The sequence below is a fragment of the Hyla sarda genome, chromosome 10, assembly GCF_029499605.1.
Source record: "Hyla sarda isolate aHylSar1 chromosome 10, aHylSar1.hap1, whole genome shotgun sequence".
In the NCBI taxonomy this organism is placed as follows: domain Eukaryota; kingdom Metazoa; phylum Chordata; class Amphibia; order Anura; family Hylidae; genus Hyla; species Hyla sarda.
The window spans coordinates 111,220,316-111,237,748 of NC_079198.1; the positions used below are offsets into that span (position 1 = coordinate 111,220,316).

At 41.9% G+C, this 17,433-nt stretch overlaps 1 long non-coding RNA gene across 1 annotated transcript; it reads right to left on the reverse strand.

The window, feature by feature from the left end:
• Positions 1-376: 376 nt before the first annotated feature.
• On the reverse strand, positions 377-17,187 carry LOC130294150 (uncharacterized). The gene is made up of 3 exons (XR_008848403.1): positions 16,955-17,187; positions 1,381-1,558; positions 377-1,125 (listed from the first exon to the last, which is right to left on the reverse strand). It is a non-coding gene; the product is annotated as an uncharacterized LOC130294150 (long non-coding RNA).
• Between the last annotated feature and the right edge of the window lie 246 nt (positions 17,188-17,433).

The following is a 17,433-nucleotide window of genomic DNA, read 5'->3' on the forward strand; positions in this document are numbered from 1 at the left end:
TGAAGTGTAGAAATTGCATAATTAATAAAATGATGTGAAAAATGATGTGTAATTGTATAGGTCAGTGTGCAAGAGAAATGTGTGGATGAAAAAGGAAGAGTAATAAGACGTGTATGGCAATTGTGGAAGTGAGTGAATGTGAATGCAGAGATGTGAGTGTGTAATGTGTGTGTGATTGTTCATATAAAAGTAAACAAATGAAAAAAACAATACAAACCAAACCACTCCAAAGCACCCACAAACTGCGTGAAAAAAACAAACAGACAAAAAAAACTGTTCATTCAAAACAATATAAATATATAATACTTTAATACAATATTAACCAAGAAATCCAGTAAATGTCAATTCCTCATTCAAGCCATTGGGCGTGACCGAATTTAAGTCGAAAATCCATCTCGACTCCTGTAAGGTGACCCTTACCTGTTATAAGCACACCTCTTCCCTGACGTCATCAAGCATCGGCCTGACAAAGCACTTCGGCGCGAGAACGGTCCTTCGCCAAGCTTGAATACCCCCGCATGTATACCATCTCGCTCCCCTGTCTGTAATCCTGCCTTCACGATGCAAGTGAAATAAAGAAATCCCTTTACCACATACCTGGTGAGTTGCTCCGCTTCATTCCTTGGTTTTTGAAATTGTCTGCACTATATCCAACAGCGTGTACAGCACCACACAGTTCACAGGTGTGACTTCAAGATATAGCATTTTGCCACTGGTTAACATTAAGACTTGAACAGCAGCAGGTAGCTAGTGCTGGTACCACATCTCTCCCACACATTGGCTCTTGAAATAAAGTTTTTAGAGTATCCTCTGGCCCGTAATCGGTCAGTCAAATCTTTTGCATGTTTCTTGAATTCCTCAGGTTCAGAGCAATTCCTCTTTACTCGCAGAAATTGGCCCATAGGGACACCTTTAAGTGTATGTTCCAGATGAAAGCTATCAAAATGCAAGAGGCTGTTAGTTGCTGTTGTTTTTTGGAACAAAGTTGTAATAATCAATCCTCCTTCTTCAACAACCTCAAATCCAAGAATTCAACCATAACATCTGAAATCTGCCAGACCAACTTGATATGTACATTGTTGTTGTTGAGTTGTTCAATGAATTCCACACATTGTTCCTTTATACCTGTCCAGAAAAACAGAATGTCGTCTATGAAACGGAACCCTTTATGTACATGTTTTTTATATGGATCAGATGGGTACACGTGTGCCCCCTCCCACCACCCCAAAAAGAGGTTGGCGTAGGAGGGGGCACAACAGGCACCCATCACGGACCCAGATGTTTGACGGTAATATTTGCCCCCAAAAAGAAAGTAATTGTGAAAAAGTACAAGTTATAACAAATCAATAAGAAAAGAGTCATGCATCCTATTGCGATTACCTTGGGAGTACCCCAAGATCTCAGAGACCACCTTAATTCCATCCACGTGCATAATATTTGAATAAAGAGATTCCACGTCACATGTGACTAGTAGAAAATTTTCCGGTAGACTGACATCCTGCAGCTGTTCAATAAGATGCATCAAATCCCTCACAGAGTGTAGATCCAAGACTAGCGGCTGCAAGAAAAAATCAATGTAAGTGCATGCCTGTTCAGTCAAACTGCCCATACCCGCCACTATCAGTCTACCCGGTGGGTTGGCAAGGTCCTTATGTACCTTAAGTAACATATAGAAAGTCGGTACCACAGGCGTTGTCACACACAGAAAACGATACTCCTTATCTGTGATTATTCCATATCTTTTGGTAGATCCTGTTTCGGAAACAGCTGCGGTTGTTACGGAACCCCTGGACTCTCTTAGGCTACATAGGTTTTTCAATTGTATTTAGCGATTTTTTTTAGAGTGCTTATTTATATTTGGTGGCAGGGATTGACTGAATGAGTGCCCGACCTCAGTGGGGGTGGTTCCTCACCCCGCCCGGATGTTGGAACACTCATACAGTCAGCCGTTTCTAGAACGAATCAGATTGACACCTTCTGAAGTTGCATCTTCTATATGTCTAATATATAATTCTCCTTTCTTTAAAATATAATTTATATATTTTTTTACATCTTTATTTTTATTTTATCATTCATTTTCTTTACATGCCCGGGCTGTGTATTATGATTTTCATTTATTATTGCTCATTATTTATGTCATGGTTTCTTTTGTAATTTTGTACTTATTTGGCTACTATTATGGGGACTTAGTTATTATGTTTGGGCCCAATGGAGCTTTGATCTTGCCCTGCACGGATTGGTTGCAGCGTCCTCTGTCCACCCCCCACCCCCTTGTTTTCTGTGGGGGGCACTGTCTCTGATCCAGGCCGTGTGATACTATAGAGGTACATATTTAGTTAAATGTTTACACTCATGCTCCCTATTGGCCCCATTTCTGTCAGAGCAGAAGATGTTATTTATGCCCCACTTCCGGTTTTGTGTGACGGAGGCTTCTGCCACACATCCAGTCTCCGCTATACATACAACTTTGACCCACTTCCAGTTGCATCACACGCCACCGAAATCTAATGGTGAGCAATGAGGAGGAAGAATGGTGGCCAATCCCACACTACAGGTGAATTATATTTCTTAATACATGTAGAAATATAAAAATGAAGTCCTATCAGTACACACTTACTCCTGAGGAAGCTACCGTTTGGTAGTAGAACACATGGAGCTTCTATGTCCCCCAGGGTGGTGATGGTGCCCTGCTACATGGATAGTGACATACTTTTCATTTCCAGATATACTGGTTTGTGTGAGGCCGCACATTTGGCATTCATCCCAGTATTTATATATATATATATATATATATATATATATATATATATATGCACTTTTTGGCTGCTGACACTTTTAGGTATCTATACATTTGTATGTGAGCATTAATATATAGTGAAACTTCGATTGGCTATTTTGTAGTCCATCTGAAACTGTGCCTATTTATCTGGTTCATAATACTTCTTTACCATGTCAGGGACCTTCCTTTTTGGTTGTAGTGTACCTACCTGGGGGTAGGTGTGTAGAGGATTACATTCCTACACCTCCTGAATGTTGTTTTTTAAGTTGTTTTAAATGTTGTATACTAGTTTAGGATTCCAATAAAGATTGTATATTTTCATCAATATCTTGTTGGTTGTGCATCTTTTGTAGTGGCCAACCTTTCTTTCCTGGTCTTTAATTATAAAATTGTTACATGGGAAACACATTTTGTTAACGATTTACCTTTGACCACATTGCAAAATCGTGGCAGTTTGTGTGGTTTACAGCATGGTAACAGTGTGGCACACTCCCTGTGTGAGTGAACCCAACAAATTAATCTCTGCACCCATTGATCTGTGGCTCTAATAGGAGAAGTTCCGAAATTGGGCAGTGAGTCTTCCTTTCTGAGAACTACACATTTTCATTATTCCTGCTTATACACCAAATATTGTTATGACTGGGGCACAGTAATCTTTGATTTACACAAGTCCTAAACTGGAGGACCACAAAACCATAAAGTGGTGACACTCATACACCACTAAATGGCCAGACAAAGTGGGAGATTGTGAAATGGCCGTAATTTTTCCTCATTCCATGCAGCGCCGGTTATTCTTTTTTCTTCTTCTACCTACCTTCTCTGACATATGAATTAAAGGGGTACTCAGCTGCTCAGCGTTTGCAAAACTGTTTTGAACGCTGGAGCCGTGAGCTCGTGACGTCATAGCCCAACCCTCTCATGACATCACGCCCCCCCCCCCCCCCCCTTAATACAAGTCTATGGGAGGGGGTGTGACGACCGTCATGCTCCCTCCCATAGACTTGCATTGAGGGGGAAGGGCGTGATGTCATGAGGGGTGGGGCTATGATGTCACGAGCTCCCGGCATCGGCTACAGCGTTCGGAACAGTTTGTTCCAAATGCTAAGCAGCGGAGTACCCTTCAAATAAAGTCTGAAGCTTGCATCACACTTTATGACTTTTTTTTAACTTGGATTGCATACTTTTATTTGACTGTGCACCCTCATGGCTTCATTCTGCGCAATGAGCTTTGCATCCATTTAGCTCTTCTTTGCAGGTATATACTCTAGTGCAGCAGTAGTTCCTCCCTTGCCTTCAGTCCTAAACTGTGGAGCTGCAAAACTTTTGTTTGTAGGCTCTTTTTACTTTTTGTTTATTTATAAGGCAAACAAGGAGATTTAACTGTGGCAGGTTCTTAAATAAGGTCCTCTCTGTGACAAATAAAATGATTAGATAGTACAAGATAAGCAATTAAGAAGTCTCCTCATCAGGGGGCAGCATCTGAGCCTCTAGCAAACATTATTAATGTGCAGAACCACACCACTCAGGAAACGTTTTATTGTAATTCACTAGGGGAGACAAGCAGCTGGTTGCACTTGTAGGACCTTCCCACTCAGTCAATCACTGACCGAGGCAGGACACCACTGCAGCTTGTGATTGGCTGTGGGTAAGGTCCTACAGCAAGCTGCTTATCTGTAAAGAAGAAAGCACAGAAGAACGAGATCTGAGACAGACCTACAGGGGACTGGGGCTAGGTAAGCATCAGTTTTCTTTATGTTTCCCTATACCCTAGTGCCGGGCCACCACCAAAATTCAAATGGGAGGTATTACTCATAGGATTTTGCGGGCAAATTATTGCAGTAATTGCGAATGGCTGATATTACAATTCTATTGTTTATTGCGATAAATCATGCAGCCCTATAATCCACACAATAAGCCAACACTCTTTCTACGCTTGTTTTTTTTTTTTTAAATGGTGGATATATAAACAGCACTGAAAGAATATCAAGGATGAGTACCACTGTCTTATTCTACCTATTGTGTGAATTGAATTTATTGACTTTTTGAGCACCACCTGTTTTTTGATTTTGCCATCCTCCTAATGGACTGAATATTTGCAGGATACTCAGTGCCATCTGCGTTTCTTTGCTTTATATAGACTTTTTATTGTAAGAACCTGTCATTAGAATTTACCGTTTATAACTATTGGCAACACCATACGAGGGCATAATAAGCTTTCTCACCATATCCTGATGTCCAACCAGGCCATTGGTAGTAGTGCAGAAAATAAGTTTTAAAGTCTCCTGCGCTGTATAGTTATAAGATGCAAGTAGCCATTGGGGTGTACGGGATCCTGAAGTAGTCACGGCGCTCCAGGCTGTAATCACTCTGGTCGATTTCACGAGCCCAGAAGCTTCTTGGACAGAGAAAACATAGCTTCTGTGCCTGCACGAGATTTAATTGAAGAACAATGACGTCAATGGTGCCCGGGCTGCAATCATGCTGGAGTAGGGGTGATTACAGACCTGAGCACCGCAACTAATTCAAGATCCCACATGCCCAGATGCTTGTACCCTATATGGTGCTGGAGAATTTTAAACCTTTTTCTTCTTTTTTTTACTATTGCTGATGGCCTGGAGGACATCAGAATATGGTAAAAAATAATAAAACATGTTGCCAACAGTTATACTGTAGAGGGTAATACCTGATGATAGGTTCCCTATAAATGGGTTAAAAAACGAAATAGGAATGAAAACCTCAGTGTTTTTATGTTTTCATCGCTCCTGGATTACTTTGTGGCCACAACAACTCTAGAATCTGCCTGTACGCAATACCCACCAAGCCTGAGTTATAATGGCCAAAACCCAGCAGATCTGCAGACGTGACAAGTGTACAAGGCTCATGCCGAGTGTAACAATTCACGCTTTGTCTTATTAAATCCTTACTGGAAACTCCCATTGAGTAATATGTCTCCAAAAGAAATCAAAATAGTGCAATTTATTACGTTATGTCAGTGTCTCCTTCAGTCCAGGTGAAACATTAACCACTTAAGGACCAAGGGCGTACAGGTACGCCCTGATGTCCTGGTACTTAAGGACCAAGGGTGTACCTAGGGGACCAAGGGGATGACTGCTGAAGTCATTTAGCAGGCACCCCATGCAAACCCCTGGGGAGGTTCTGAGACCCCCCCCATGACGGCAATCGATGGCCAATTCAGATCGTCGATTTGCGACGATTCTGGGTCAATCGGGTCACCGTTGACCCGGAAAAAAATGGGTGATTGTTACCTAACTCAGTGTTTCGCAACCAGTGTGCCTCCAGCTGTTGCAAACTACAACTCCCAGCATGCACTGATAGACCGTACATGCTAGGAGTTGTAGTTTTGCAACAGCTGGAGGCATACTGGTTGCAAAACACTGAGTTAAGTAACAAACTCTGTGTTTTGCATCCAGTGCCTCCAGCTGTTGCATAACTAAAACCCCCAGCATGCCACAGCAAATTTTCTGCCGCAGCTCAAACTTCCAGCAGAAAACTCGCTGTGAACCCCTGTCCGTGTGAATGTACCCTTAAAACACTACACTATGCCTACACCTACACAATATAAAAAGTAAAACACTACATGTACACATACCCCAACACAGAAAAGTCGTCAAACACCTGTGGGGTGTTAAGGCTCACTGTACCCCTTGTTACGTGCCTTGAGGGGTGTAGTTTCCAAAATAGTATGTCATGTTGTTTTTGTTTGTTTTTTTCCCGCTGTTATGGCACCATAGGGGCTTGATAAATGCGACATGCCCCCCAAAAACCATTTCAGCAAAATTTGCTTTCAAAAAGCCAAATGTGGCTCATTCTCTTCTGAACATTGTAGTGTGCCAGCAGAGCACTTGACATCCACATATGAAGTATTTCCTTACTTGAGAGAAATTAGGTTACACATTTTGGGGGGCATTTTCTCCATTTACCCCTTGTAAAAATTCTAAAACTGGGTCTACAAGAACATGTTATGGTAAAAAATTTAGATTTTGAATTTTCTCCTTCACATTGCTGTTATTCCTGTGAAACACCTAAAGGGTTAGCAAACTATGTGAATGTCATTTTGTATACTTTGAGGGGTGCAGTTTTTAAAAAGGAGTCATTTATAAGGTATTTCTAATATGAAGGCCCCTCAAATCCACTTTAAAGCTGAACTGGTCCTTGAAAAATTCAGATTTTGAAAATTTGGTGAAAAATTGGAAAACTGCTGCCGAACTTTGAAGCCCTCTGATGTCTTCCAAAAGTAAAAACATGTCAACTTTATGATGCAGACATAAAATAAACATATTGGGGGAGATTTATCAAAGGATTTAACAGTCAAACCAAGAATCTTTTATTGAAAAGAATAATGATAGCAGTACAAAAGGCAAAAGATAAATAGTAAAATGCCTTTACAGGCATAAAATCACATAATAACAGATAAAACAGAGAACATGGAGGTTACATCATCTCGTTGGTTCGCACAGAATACAGAAAACAGTACAAATACAGGGTAATGGCAGGATCGGTCGTCCCAAACAGTCGCCTCAAGCACATATAATACCTAGGAAAATTCCCCGCCCCCCAGTTCAATATAGAGAAAGGCAATTCTGCATAGGTGGGCAATAAGAGGAGGACTGCCATTCTTCCCATAATTTATCAAAATATTCCACCCTGTTCTCACGAATGGCAGACAATTTTTCACAAAGCATAATAAAGTTAACTCTATCGATTTATCAAAGGATTTAGACTGTTTTTTCCTGTCTAAATTTGTCGCACAGAAGGTCGCAGTCTAAATCTGTGCAACTTTTTAGCGACTTTTGCTTTAGAGGATTTTTAGAACATGATGCGTTCTAGTCTATTTTAGACAGAAAAATGCATTGCTGCTGAAATTATCAAAAGGGACTTTTCAGCGACAAGTCGCATCGGCTGAAAGTACGCCGAAATGTCAGACCATGTTGGAGCAGGTTTAAATACAGTCTAAAGCATAGACCCCGAAGTCCGTGCACAGAATTTATCAAGAGCCTTGCGCCTTTTGATAAATTAGGCGCACAATAGACCAGCCTAACCCTCTGTAGTTTGGTCTATATTGATGCGGGACATAGACAACTTTGATAAATCTCCCCCATTGTATATGTGAATCAATATATAATTTATTTGGTATGTCTATTTTCCTTGCAAGCAGAGAGCCTCAAAGTTAGAAAAATGCAACATTTTCACATTTTTCATGAAATTCTGGAATTTTTCACCAAGAAATTATGCAAGTATCGACAAAAATTTACCACTATGTTAAAGTAGAATATGTCACGAAAAATCAATCTCTGAATCAAATTCATAAGTAAAAGCATGCCAGATGCTTAAAGTGACAAGGGTAAGATGTGCAAAAAATGCTCTGGTCCTTAAGGTCATAATGGGCTTGGTCCTTAAAGGGGTACTCCGGTGAAAACCTTTTTTCTTTTAAATCAACTGGTGGCAGAAAGTTAAACATATTTGTAAATTACTTCTACTAAAAAATCTTAATCCTTCCTGTACTTATTAGCTGCTGAATACTACAGAGGAAATTCTTTTCTTTTTGGAATGCTCTCTGATGACATCACGACCACAGTTCTCTCTGCTGACGTTATTATAATACTAATAACGCTTTATTTATTGTTGTCCTTAGTATGATTTGAACCCAAGTCCCCAGCACTGCAAGGCAGCAGTGCTAATTACTGAGTCACCATGCTGCCCTTAGCATACATCTGCTATGCATGGTTGCTAAAATGGAAAGAGATGTCAGCAGAGAGCACTGTGTTCATGATGTCATCAGTGTTCCAAAAATAAAGGAATTTCCTCTGTAGCATTCAGCAGCTAATAAGTACTGGAAGGATTAAGATTTTTTAATAGAAGTAATATACAAATATGTTTATCTTTCTGCCACGAGTTGATTTAAAAGAAAAAAGGTTTTCACCGGAGTACCCCTTTAAGGGGTTAAAGGGGTAGTTTGAGAATATACCAATTGTATGACCTGCAGGAAATGTTATAAAGTACTGGAAATGTTATAAAGTACTGGAAATGTTACAAAGTACCAATGCAGCATTGGTCCCCATTGGTCTTTTTTTTTTTTTTGGGGTTCTACAGCAACTACGTCAACTATATATTCATATGATTAGTGTAGTCCTTGTGACTGCTGCAACTTATAGCTCAGGGACACTAAGTCACCTGAGCTATAGGTTAGAAAATCCAGGTAACACAAGTTGTGTGTTAGGTAGAATTTTCTACATTGTAAAACGGTTACTGACTTTTCTACAAACTGTTAAAGGGAAACTGTCATTAGTAATCTGTTAGTACAGGTGTGTAGTGCAGTGGGGCTGGGGTAGTGAAATAATACTGTTATTCAGAATAACATGCAGATTATCTGCATCATTTATAGAATCACTGCCGCAGAGCAGCACAATGACAGAGCCTGGAGGTGGCATCAGTATGAGGAGACCATATCGTGGCTGAATGACACAGCCTGGAGGTTTTGGCAGCATGAGTAGACCATATAGTGGCTGAATGACACCGTGTGGAGGTGTTGGCAGCATGAGGAGACCATATAGTGGCTGAATTACACAGCATGGAGGTGTTGGCAGCATCAGGAGACCATATAGTGGCTAAATGAAAAAAGCTTGGATGTGGCTGAAGCATGAGGAGACATATAGTGGCTGAATGACACAGCGTGGAGGTGTTGGCAGCATGAGGAGACCATATAGTGGCTGAATAACACAGTGAGGAGGTGTTGGCAGCATGAGGAGACCATATAGTGGCTGAATTACACAGCGTGGAGGTGTTGGCAGCATGAGGAGACCATATAGTGGCTGAATGAAAAAGCTTGGATGTGGCTGAAGCATGAGGAGACACATAGTGGCTGAATGACACAGCGTGGAGGTGTTGGCAGCATGAGGAGACCATATAGTGGCTGAATAACACAGTGTGGAGGTGTTGGCAGCATGAGGAGAACATATAGTGGCTGAATGGCACAGCCAGAAGTTGGCAGCAGCATGAGGAGACACTAGGCCTTCACAATCCCTAAGATTATAAGATGAATTCTGAATTTTAAACCGAAGATTTTGTGTAGCTAGTGCTACCATAACAAAAAAAAATTTCCCAGGTGCAGCAGCATCAGTAAACCATATACTGCCTGAATGACACAGCCTGGAGTTGGCAAAAGCATAAGGAGACCTTTGAAATATAAGAATTTTAAATAGAAATCTAAGATTTTGAAATTGAAATTGAGGATTTTGAAATGGAACTTTTTAACTCCCAAGTTTTAGTTTCCCCGGGCCCCGGCGTGTGGGTACAAAGGACCTAATCTAACAAGGAGTCACATGTCAGCACAATGACAGAGCCTGGAGGTGGCATCAGTTGGAGGAGACCACATAGTGTCTGAATGGCACAGCCTGGAGTTAGCTGAAGCATGAGGAGACCCCAGGGCTTCACAATCCCTAAGAAAAAAAGACGAAGTTTGAAATTTAAAGTGAAAATTTTGGGTAGCTAGTACTACCATAATAAAAGTTTTTATTCCCAGGCCCAGGTCAAGCCGCATCAGTAAACCATATATTTCGTGAATGGCACAGCCCGTAGTTGCCAGCAGCATGAGTAGACACCAGGGCTTCAAAATACCTAAGAAAAAAAGATGAATTCTGAAATTTAAACTGAAGATTTCAGGTAGCTAGTGCTACCATATCAAAATTTTTATTCCTAGTCCCAGCAGCATCAGTAAACCATATATTGCCTGAATGGCACAGCCTGGAGTTGGCTTAAGCATGAGGAGACCATATAGTGTCTGAATGGCACAGCCTGGAGTTTGCGACAGATAAGGAGACAATAGGGCCTCACAATCTCTAATAATAAAAGATGAATTTTGAAATTTCAATTGAAGATGTATGGTACCTAGTGCTACCATAAACATAAATAGGTAATGTTCTGGGCTCAGCAGCATCACTAAGCCATGTAGTTACTATATGACACATACAGGAGCAGGGAGCAGCATGAGTACACAAGAGGGATTCACAACCCCTAACATTAAAAGGTGAATGTTGAAATCTCTATTGAAGATGCATGTTAGCTAGTGCTACCATCCAAAAATGTAAGGCCCAAGCCCAACAGCATCAGTAAGCCAAGTAGTTCCTGAAACACACAGTCCAGAGCAGGCATCAGCAGTACACCAGCGGGTTTCATAACCCCTTACATTGAAAGGTCAATGTTGAAATTTCTATTAAGCATGTATTTAGCTAGTGCTAAACATCCAAAAATGTAAGGCCCAAGCCCAGAAGCATCGGTAAGCCAAGTAGTTCCTGAAACACACAGTCAGGAGCAGACATCAGCAGTACACCAGAGGTCTTCATAACCCCTTACGTTGAAAGATCAATGTTGAAATGTCTATTAAGCATGTATTTAGCTTGTGCTAAACATCCAAAAATTTAAGGCCCAAGCCCAGAAGCATCAATAAGCCGAGTAGTTCCTGAAACACACAGTCAGGAGCAGGCATCAGCAGTACACCAGAGGGTTTCATAACCCCTTACATTGAAAGATCAATGTTGAAATTTCTATTAAGCATGTATTTAGCTACTGCTAAACATCTAAAAATTTAAGGCCCAAGCCCAGAAGCATCAGTAAGCCAAGAAGTTCCTGACACACACAGTCAGGAGCATGCATCAGCAGTACACCAGAGGGTTTCATAACCCCTTACATTGAAAGATCAATGTTGAAATTACTATTAAGCATGTATTTAGCTAGTGCTAAGCATCCAAAAATGTAAGGCCCAAGCCCAGAAGTATCAATAAGCCGAGTAGTTCTTGAAATACACAGTCAGGAGCAGGCATCAGCAGTACACTAGAGGGTTTCATAACCCCTTACATTGAAAGATCAATGTTGAAATTTCTATTAAGCATGTATTTAGCTAGTGCTAAACATCCAAAAATTTAAGGCCCAAGCCCAGAAGCATCAATAAGCCAATTAGTTCCTGAAACACACAGGAGCAATCAGGAGCAGACATCAGCAGTACACCAGAGGGTTTCATAACCCCTTACAGTGAAAGATCAATGTTGACATTTCTATTAAGCATGTATTTAGCTAGTGCTAAACATCCAAAAATGTAACGCCCAAGCCCAGAAGCATCAATAAGCCGAGTAGTTCTTGAAACACACAGTCAGGAGCAGGCATCAGCAGTACACCAGAGGGTTTCATAACCCCTTACATTGAAAGGTCAATGTTGAAATTTCTATTAAGCATGTATTTAGCTAGTGCTAAACATCCAAAAATGTAAGGCCCAAGCCCAGAAGCATCAGTAAGCCAAGTAATTCCTGAAAGACACAGGAGCAGTCAGGAGCAGGCATCAGCAGTACCCAAGAGGGTTTCATAACCCCTTACATTGAAAGATGAAGCTTGAAATCTCAATTAAGCATTTATGTTAGCAAGTGCTGCCATAACATATTTGGAGTTAATATCCCAGTCTGAGTAGAATCAGAAAACAATATATTGGTTGAATGACACAGCCTGGAGGTGGCTGAAGCATGAGGAGACCATTGAAATACAAGAATTTTAAAAAGAAATCTAAGGTTTTGAGATTGAAATTGAGGATTTTGAAATGGAACTTTTAACTCCCAAGTTTTAGTGTCCCGGGTCCCGGTGTGTGGGTACAAAGGACCTAATCTTACAAGGAGTCACATGTCACATGTCAGCACAATGACAGAGCTTGGAGGTGGCATCAGTAGGAGGAGACCATATAGTGTCTGAATGGCACAGCCTGGAGTTAGCTGAAGCATGAGGCGACCCCAAGGCTTCACAATCCCTAAGAAAAAAAGACAAAGTTTGAAATTTAAACTGAAGATTTTGGGTAGCTAGTGCTACTATAATAAAAAATTATTCCCAGGCCCAGCAGCATCATAAAACCATATATTGCGTGAATGACAAAGCCTGGAGTTGGCTGAAGCATGAGGAGACCATATAGTGTTGAATGGCACAGCCTGGAGTTGGCAGTAGCATGTAGCATTGAAATCTATGTTTTTGAAATTTAAATTTAAGATTTTGAAATTGATATAATGGATTTAGTAATTGATATTTCACTACTCTTCCTGACATACTTATTGCGTATATGAGGGGAGTACAATACGCTTCAGTTCGCTGAAAACGGTATTTGTCTAGAACAGCAGCAGGTGTGTACTATTGGCTGTTATTTCGCAATATATAGACCCATGACAGATTAACAGGTACAAAATAGTACATTACTTAGATGTAGGTATGTGGTATGCACTAATGAGGGCAGAAAAATGTGCTACAGTACGCTTAGAGATACTTATTTTTACCTGTGTCCCAGATTACAAAATTCCTTTATAATCAGAAATTGTCAGAATACCACCTGACATTCAAAATAATAAAATTAGAGATATGTTCTCTGAAGAAAAGGATCCTTCATTAGATGACAATATGAGTATTGTGTGTTCCAGTGACATTAGCTCATCGGAGGAACAGGAAAACATGATGCAACTTAATTCTGCAACTGAAGAACCACAACAAAGAATGAATGACTTAAAGCCTACTGGAATTGAGGAACTTTAAAATGGTAAATCTACCACCTGGGATAGTCAGTCAATTCCAACAGCCGGTAGTCAGTATCCACAGTTCCCTTTTTCTGCTAGTCCTTGGCAATATTCCTTTTATTACTGGTCTGGTATCAACATGGCAAAAATGCTGGGAGAGTAACTCAAGGATAGCCACATGGTTCCTACAATACACAGTCAATATATGGAGACCATATAGTGGCTGAATGACACAGCCTGGAGGTGGCTGAAGCATGACGAGACCATATAGTGTCTGAATGGCACAGCCTGGAGTTGGTGGCAGACGGGGACAATAGGGCCTCACAATCTCTAAGAATAAAAGATTAATTTTGAATTCCATTGAAGATGTATGGTACCTGGTGCTAGCATAAACATATATAAGTAATGTTCTAGGCCCAGCAGCATCACTAAACCATGTAGTTGCTGAATGACACAGACAGGTGCAGTCAGCAGCAGGAGTGCACAAGAGGGTTTCATAACCCCTAAGATTGCAAGATCAATGATGAAATCTCAATTAAGCATCTATGTAACCTAGTGCTAACATCCCAAAAATGTAAGGCCCAACCCCCGCAGCATCACTAAGCCAAGTAGTTCCTGAAACACACAGCCTAGAGCAGGCATCAGCATGAGTTTACAAGAGGGCTTCACAACCCCTAACATTATGTTAATGTTGAAATCTGTATAGAAGATGTATGTTAGCTAGTGCTAACATCCAAAAAATGTAGGCCCAGCAGCATCAGTAAGCCAAGTAGTTCCTGAAACACGCAGCCTGGATCAGGCAGCAGGATGTGTACATAAGAGGGCTTCACAACCCCTAACATTAAAAGATTAAAAGATCAATGTTGAAATCTTTATTGAGCATGTATGCTTGCTATTGCTACCATAAAAACATTGTAGGTAATATCCAAGACAGTCCCAGCAGCATCAGAAAACAATATATTGGCTGAATGACACAGCCTGGAGGTGGGGAAAGCATAAGTAGCCCATATAGTGTCTGAATGGCACAGCCTCGAGGTGGCTGAAGCATGAGAATACCATACAGTGGCGGAATGGCACAGCCTGGAGGTGGCATCAGGAGTCCTGAAAGTCACCCAAATGCAAGGAATTTCTGAAACTGGGGACTAGCACCTTAATTATGTTTTGCAGTATCCATGGCCGCACAATGAGAGAGTCTAGAGGGGTAGCATCAGCATGAGGAGACCATAGAGCAGCACAATTATAGAGCCTGGTGGTGGCAGCATCAGCATGAGGAGACCATAGAGCAGCACAATTAGAGAGCCTGGAGGTGGCAGCATCAGCATGAGGAGACCATATGGCGGCACAATGACAGTGCCTGGAGGTGGTAGCATCAGAATGAGGAGACCATATGGTGGCACAATGACAGTGTGGAGGCGGTAGCATTAGCATGAGGGGAACATAGAGCAGCAGAATGAGAGAGCCTGGAGGTGGCAGCATCAGCATGAGGATACCATATTGCGGCACAATGACAGAGCCTGTAGGTGGTAGCAATAGCATGAGGAGACCATAGAGCAGCACAATAACAGAGCCTGGAGGTGGCAGCAGCCATGCCAACTGAGGGTTTAGTGTGAGGAACCCACTGACTGTTGACTGGGGTGTCGGATATCACTTGAGATGAAGTGGATGACCGAGTGAACCGATCAATCACGGTTGCTGGGTTGCACTACTTAGATGTAGGTATGTGGTATGCAGGTATGAGGGCAAAAAAATGCGCTACAGTACACTTGGAAGACGTATTTTTACAATGCATAGACTTGCATTGAGGGGGCATGGCCGGCCTCCACAGTGCACCCACAGCATTCGGAACTAAATGTTCCGAAAGCTGGCCAGTGGAGAACCCCTTTAATATATGAAATGGAGTGTTACACTGTGAGCCCTGGTCCTCACCACATGCACATTCTTCTTGCAGGGGTTAAAGGGGTATTCGGGGCAAAAACATCTTATCCCCTATGGAAAGGATAGGGGATAAGATGGCTGATCGCTGGGGGGGCCTGCTGCTGGGACCCCCGTGATCTCCCTGCAGCAGCCCGCATTCTATGCATAGCTGTGTCTGAAGTTTCGGAAACCGCTGGGCTTCCGAGACGGGGACGTGACGTCACGCCAGGCCCTCTCCATTCATTTCTATGGGACGTCACATCCCCGTCTCGGAAGCCCGGCGGTTTCCTAAACTTCAGACGCAGCTATGCATAGAATGCGGGCTGCTGCAGGGAGATCACGGGGGTCCCAGCGGCGGGCCCCCCGCAATCAGACATCTTATCCCCTATCCTTTCGATAGGGGATAAGATGTTTTTGCCCGGAATAACCCTTTAAGGGTGAAGTTTTTTAGTCTTTAGGCCCTCGTACACAAGACAGTAGTTTTTGATTATTGCTCCATTTAGAAAGGCCCAGTGATAGCTTATGAACAAGAAGACTACAACTGTTGCAAAACTACAACTCCCATTATGCTTTGACAGCTGTAGGCTGTAAGAACTCATCCTATGATTGTAAGAAACATATCATATCGGCACACTATGATAATATATTAATGATTAATAGTGTTGCTCGCGAATATTCGCAATTCGAATATTATTCGCGAATATCGCATATTCGCGAATTCGCGAATTTCGCGAATATAGCGCTATATATTCGTAATTACGAATATTCGTTTTTTTTTTTTTTTTTTTTTCTTCACAGTACACATCACAGTGATCACCCCTCTCTGCTTCCAGCATGTGTGGTGTAAAGAATTCTGTAATACTACTGTGTGAGACTGGCGTGCGAAAATTCGCATATGCGAAAATTAGCATATGCTACTTTTCGCATATGCGAATTTCCACATATGCTAATTTTGCATACGCGTATTTTCGCATACGCGAAAATAAAACGTGAATATAACGAATATGCGGATATTCGCGAATATATAACGAATATTCCTCCATATATTCGCGAATATTCGCGAATATTCGCGAATTCGAATATGGCCTATGCCGCTCAACACTAATGATTAATACCATCATTCAGTTACTGAATACGAACCAGTGCTACATAACAGTTTTGCACAGGCTCTGTAAACCATGCATTACCATGAGATTACAATGCAGTTATATCTAGTAAATACAGGGGGCGTCTTTTCTCCTCAGAGTAGTTCACTTTACCTTTTAATTTCCATCCTATCCAGGCTGCCATGAAGACTTCTTGCAGCCACAACTCTGCAGACTCCTCACTATTCCAGCACCATGTTCACCTTTCTACACATGAGATGTCTGATCGCGGGTGTCCTGCCGCTGAGGACCCCCGCGATCTCTCCTGTACCACCCCCGTTTTTCAGCTGCACAGAGCGAGGATCGTATGTAGATAGGTACTTAGGTCGACCCTTCCCTCCTAGGTTGAAAAAGAAAAGAGGAAAAAACAAACCAAACACAGATACTCACCTGTCCCACACTGCAGGCTCCTTCACACAACAGTTTTCTTCATTACACCGAGCCGCGTCCTTCTTCCTCCACAGTGCAGGCGCAGATGAGTGACGTCAGACAAAGGTTGCGGACTCCTGTGAGTGTAAGCTGTGAGTGTGTGTGCATACTGGTGAAAGGGGGCGCTCACTTACCTGGAGATATTAGCGGAGCGAGCTGGGGCCAGTCTCGGGGCTACGGGGGCCACGCCCAGGACTATAGCACTGTTAGCCCCACCGTCGCAACGCCACTGACTGGATCTATTGTAAACAATCATCTGCTGTGTGAGTAAAGCTAGGTCTTTTAGTCTTCTGAATATAAAGAATATTTCCAATCGATGACAGTAAGCAGGAATCATGGAAGTCGTGTAAGAGAAGGGATACCACTAGAAAAATTAGATCTTGAACAAAAGGAAGAATATATTAAATTTGGCCTCCCAATTTTGAGTCATTTTTTTTGTACAACCCCAAAAGTCATTGGGGGAGATTTGCCCATAGCAACCAATCAGATCGCTTCTTTCCTTTTTAACAAGGCCTCTGTAAAGTGAAAGAAGCGATCTGATTGGTTGCTATGGGCAACTGGGCAATTTTTCCTTTGCACAGGTTTTGATAAATCTCCCCCCATTGTCATTGGG